The sequence below is a fragment of the Papaver somniferum genome, chromosome 5 (genome assembly GCF_003573695.1).
Source record: "Papaver somniferum cultivar HN1 chromosome 5, ASM357369v1, whole genome shotgun sequence".
Lineage (NCBI taxonomy): Eukaryota > Viridiplantae > Streptophyta > Magnoliopsida > Ranunculales > Papaveraceae > Papaver > Papaver somniferum.
Window position 1 is genome coordinate 191675384 of NC_039362.1, and position 6176 is coordinate 191681559.

The window sequence follows — 6176 nt, forward strand, 5'->3', positions numbered from 1 at the left end:
GTGTATTAACCATTTGATACCAATTTCCTCCCGTTTACTTGACACCATAAATTAATTGATCAAAAAAAAAACAATGCATTAGTGCCGTTGTCCTTGCTTAAAGATGGAGTGCCAACCATGCTACTTCCTCTTTTTTTTGAAGCATCATGCTACTTCCGATTTTTTTTCTCTTTCTTTTGATTGGGGAAATTACAAGTACTCTCACAATTTATGTGCATAATCAAAATATGTGAGACAGAATATAAAGAATTGAAAAAAGTATATGTATATTTAAGTTTTAATCAGACAAGATTATAGTCAATCACCATCTAGCATCATTGATGCATGTAAGAATGGGGAGACAATACCTGTCATCATATTCAAGTCAAAGTTGATTAGGAAACCATATTTAACTCACCGTAACATGCATATGCACCATTGCAAGCACAAAATTCTACGTATGCCATTGTTATTAATTAAATTTATTCGCATAACTTTTACATGTATTTAATATTTTAAACAAAAACATCCAATAACAGCCTTGCCGTATGAGCTTACATCCTTGCCATATGATCTTACAAATGAGAATGCCAGGAATGAAACCTATGTACGTCCCAAATTATTTTCTTTATCGATCTCAGATTGGTTACTAACTAATAATTATGTCTTGATTTGTTTACAACGGTGCATCCCTTTTATCATTTCCTGTTTCTAGCTTACGGAACTCAAGCTCTTCTTTATCTCTATTATATTTGTTCCATCCAAGATCTTCACAACTATAGTAAAAACTCCATATATTAATAGACTTGGGACTTCATAAAATTATTAATATATGGAGTTTATTAATATAGTGAGGTATACCCAAAAAAAGTTGCTCGACAAGAAGCTTTAAACATGCTTGAAAAATTGGAAATATTTTAGCTTCAACAAGAAGGTGCACACAGTAACGAGATCTTAAGCATATGTAAATCAAAAGATGCGATAACTATCTAAAAAATTACATCATTTTCTCAAACAACTATAGATACATATTTTTCTTTATCTTAAATTTTGGTGTAACAAGATCTATAATATTCAAATTATATAAAGTTAAATTCCTTATGGTGGGACTAAAAAAATCTATAAATATTAAAATGTGGAGTTTATCACTATCTATAATTGGCCCAAGTTGGGACCATGATTTTTTATTAATATATAGAGTATCAATATATGGAGTTTTTACTGTATATATGAAAAAATAAATAATCATGCCCTTCTTTGGTTTCCATGGGCGAATATACTTTCAAATGAATTAAACTTGAGGAATGTGGGTAGTAAAGGTTGATTCAAAAATAACCACAACTCTTAAAAAGGGCAAAAGCTTCAATCCAGCGCCCTATAAATACGGAGCATGCCCTATATGTTTGTTCCTTAGTGGTGTTAGATGATTAGTAAAAGGTTATTTGAGCCTTGAATAGACAATGACTAAGAGTTACAGAGGAGTCACTGACATTCACTTCGTTAAATCAACAAGTACTAAAGATTATACGTGCAAAACATATCGAAGACAATGCTCTCAGAATCTTTTACTCTACCTACAAGATCCATCAGATATATGGAGGTCTTAATTATAACCATGAACTAAAACTACTGTTTAAAGTTCAAAGCTTAACTCTTTATAAATGTAATTCTTCTCTTTGGATCAGTATGAAATGCGAGAGTAATAGATCTTAGGGTTAATCATCCAAGTATAAAAGGTAGAGTTGCAGATAAAGGGTCATATGTATCATCTCCCTTAGGGCGGAAAAACCAGCTAAATATGTACAGAAACATCACCACAATTTAAAATAATAATTTTATATAGCATTTTTATGAAATATCAAATTTGTATTTTTATCGTTTTATTAATATTTTGTATAAAAATAATAATAATTCAAAAGGATGTGTTAAGTTGGAATTCTTCTTTTTGATAAAAATAATATGGCTCAAACAGGGAATAAAAGGAATAAACAATAAAAAAAAAAGTGGTTTGAAGCTGTATTTTTACATAATTTAAGGATAAGGCCAAAATGAATTAAGTTTATGCACAAACATTCTTATTTTGTCTGAAACTTGTTATAAATTTGTTATAATGTGCTTCTTTGGTTATAAAAAAAAATAACGAGCTCAAACCGGACTAAATCTCTATAGATAAGAAAAAAACTCATCCTTTTCTAATTTAGGGTTTTATTTTTCTTTCTTAAAAATTAGAGTGTAGTGTCATTAGTGATGATCCAAGACAATATCTGATTTTGACTTCGACCTCTGGTGGTCCAATTTGAAAGTACACAGACATAATTTTTACTTAATTTAACTCATAATCGTACTGAGCTTTACATATACTGATTTTATAACAATTCAATTCACACGGGAATTCACACATTTAAGATACATGATATTATATTACGGGAATTCACGGATTTAAATATGCTTGATATATATATGGAATGCACATACATACAGTATGTGTAGAATGGTAGATGATATACGGGGTGTGCATGCACTTATATGAAAAGTCTATTATAGGTATTCTGGTTTTGGTTTTCAATGAAAAATATAAGCATGTTCCAGGAAATCTAGGATTGCATTTCACCAAGCAAATACTATGCTCATAATTTTCTTATAACTATCTCTATATTTTGTTCCTATTTTGTATTTGGTTTTATTTTCTCTTTTGTTATTTGAATGTAATTTGTTCTATGTTTGATGATTTGCATATAAAAATACTTTTTTTCATTGAAGCATCTAAAATTAATTTTAAGCATGTTTATAGAAAAGGAAAAACAAAAGAAGCTCACTAAACCTGCATAACATAATCACTTTTTCTGATGGCTGAGTTATCTTAGTAAAACATCAACGTTATTGAAACGGAGAAATTCGAAAAAAAATCAATCGTCTGAAAGAGTTTTGAATGTATCGTGATCTCGGAGAAACTTCTACCGATAAAGTAAAGGCATATAATGATTGCAAGGACCAAGACAGGCAAGAATATATTAAAAACAAAAGGATTAGCTCCAAAAAAAATTAAAAAATTATCAAAATTTGGAGAAAAAATAACAAAATTTATGAAATTGGAATAAATATTTTTTCATGTGATAATGTTGTACTGCAAGCCCTTGATATTTTTTTTCAAATTAGTTAATTTGTATTTGATTTAATTAGTTTATTAAATATTTTATTAGCTTTAGAAATTATAAGCTTATCAAAATTTGTATTGTTTTTTATTAGTATCGTTTATTTTTTAACAATATTAATTTTAAATGTGGATTCATTATATGATGCGAGAAACAGGCCCATGCATAGTAATCTTTACAATTTTTTTGGAGGTGGTACTGGTATGGATGCCTGTTTGAGCCAGAACAGTGCGTTGAAGTGGCTGGTGATGGATACTTTTTTTTTTGTATTTGCAGGATTTGTTGCATCTCTTTGTAGTACATGTGGTTACATTAAATTTTTTTTATTTGACATAATTGTATCCCCAATTCTCAATGGATTTCAATCTTCACGATTTCATGTTATCTGTATAATTTATGTTTTTATAACATTTTGTTTTGTTTTTTTAGCACAAGGAAGGAATTGAGGGATAATGTTGATGGCGATTTTTTCCCCTGAAGCAATGTTAATGATGATGGTCAGGTCGATAGCTTAGTTAGTGTTGTAAAATTATACATACCATGAAAACTGTAGAAAGTTTGGAATATCATGGTACATGAAGTTTGATGAATAACTAAAATCCCTATTATCACTGGTTTATCACACTAATGGGATTTATTGATTATTTTTTTAGGAATCATTGAACCATATCTAGGAGCACTTTGTTTGCTAACAGAGACAACTAAGATATCATATTTCATTTAACGTTGACATGGCATTATTACTTAATGATCTTTGTTGATTAGGACATGTTTGATAATATTGTTCGAAGTTGAGTAATAAGAAAATTGAAGATCTTTTAAAGAAGTCAATAAGAAATTTACCTATCTTTAAATCTAGAGCTACCAGTTTGCATTTTTTTTTTTGTACAAAAGAAAAGTTTAGTGAGTGTTCTAAGATTATCAGTAAAACGTATATTTTTCTTATATATTTTAAACAACCAATTTATTTTTATTTTAAGCAGTCAAATGGTTCTATAAGACTTTTTCTAATCATTATATTTAACCACATTGTGTATTCCCAACTATTCACTGGCCATCAGGTAATTATCCAAAATTGTTTTGGAAAACACCACAACAGTATTAAAGAGACTTAGAGGATGAGTATCCAAAGGTTTTTAAGATTAGTTTAATTGGTAAATGTCCGTGCTTTTGTTATTGAAAGGATATATGGCAATTGACAACTTAGAACCTTGCGTTCTCCACATCCAGTTGAAAGTACCAGTTTTACTATATACTCTTGCAAGATGGGGATGTTCTGGATTCAAATGTACTATACAAGCTACATAATTAGCTAAGAACCAGAGTCATCAGACTTTAGAGATTTCTTTACCCTATTAGGTGGTTGATAAACTGGGAAAGGTTCAAAGCTAAGAACCAGCAGACCTTACTGGAATTTGTCACCTATTTGATGATTTGCATGTAAAAAAAATCTAGGTTAATTTGGCGAGAAGAAAATTAAGAAGAAGACCATTAAGCTAAAAACTTCCATGTACATCACAATTATAATAAAATACCAACATAACCACATGACATAACAGGGATAGAGGAATTTATAATATATAAAGTTTTTAAAAGAACACTTTTTGAAACTATAATGTATGACGATCTCGGTGACACCTGTACTAATGAAATAATGATTGGTTGGACCAAAAGAGGCATGAATATGTGAAATCCAAAGCAAAAGTAAAAACATTAGTTCCATAAATCAAAAAAAATATTAAAAGCCCATGATTTTCATTTTTATTTTGATTGGATTTTTATATTACTACGAATTCAATTAGTTTTTAGAGTCAGGATTACATTTTTATTAGTGTTTTAATATTTTTTGGTTTTAATGAAAATAATTTTAAAATATGCATCCACAAGAAACAGACCTGTGCATCGCACGGGTGAGAAACTAGTACTACAAGTTTGAGTCTTTGACTTGCTGGTGGATGTTTTGTTTGGGGAGCGTTGCAGTCCATACGTCAACTTAAGACACTCGTGCGCCGGACCTGTTTAACCAAGCATGAGCCTACTTGGCAACTAGAAACAGAAGTACTTCTGGTTCACCAGAAATAGAAGTAGTTTTCAGAAGTGAGCAAGGAAAAAGTTGTTTCTAAAAGTCATTCTAAATTGGTTCCCTAATTAACTTTTCACCTTTCAAACATAATTCTCACAAACTGTTGTTGTGTTAAGAATGTAGTTACAAGTTACTTTCATTTTGGGCATATGGGTATGTAAGAGCAAGGGCTATGGAATGAGTGTGTTTTGTACTTATTCACTATCAAATTCAATGAGAGACTGAGTAGTGTTTTTTGCATTATGGAAGGCGAAGAAAATAAACTATGAAGCTGAACATCGGCCGTTAATTTAAGAAAAAATCACTTGGGCGGCGTATCTTTAGCCATCTCAAAGATATATTTAAGATATTTTATTAAAAAAATTATTGTAGGACTAATTTTTTATAGTTTTAAATAAATTAAAAAGCTAAAAAATTTTGTTTAAGAGGGACGGACATCGGCCACTCAAGCGTTTTTTCCCAAGCGGCTGGACATATGCTTCTAACTGAAGACTGTCAAGCATTCCTTCGTTCCAATAAGTGTGAAAAATAATTTTGGGGGAAAGTGGACCTCTCCACTACCCATAGTGGCATAAATTTTTATCAAACTCATTCATATTGAATGAGAATCCTCACTCTATATCCCTTGCTAAGACGCAGTATATAAAAACAACACAAAATTAGTCAATTAACCCAATAACGACAATTTCTTGGTGAAAAAGACGTATAAAATTTGATACTGTTTAAATGGACGAGAATGCAAAAATAGCCAGGATGTAAACCATTTCATCCTACCCATTTTCAAATATTTTTTCTTACTTTTAATTTACATCGGGATACATCCAGTTTCATCCTCGCTCTTTTTTAAGTTTAAACCAGGATTAATCCAATTTCATTCTCGCTATTTTTTTGGTGTCAATTTCTCCCATACTAATTTTTACTCTTCCATTAGAACCATGTTTTAAAAATGATTTGGACAAATG

The 6176-nt window shown here is 30.2% G+C and overlaps 1 non-coding gene across 1 annotated transcript; it reads right to left on the reverse strand.

Annotated features, from left to right (window-relative positions):
• Nucleotides 1–278: 278 nt before the first annotated feature.
• On the reverse strand, nt 279–361 carry LOC113285043. Its single transcript, XR_003328556.1, has one exon. It is a non-coding gene; the product is annotated as a small nucleolar RNA U31b (small nucleolar RNA).
• Nucleotides 362–6176: the final 5815 nt, after the last annotated feature.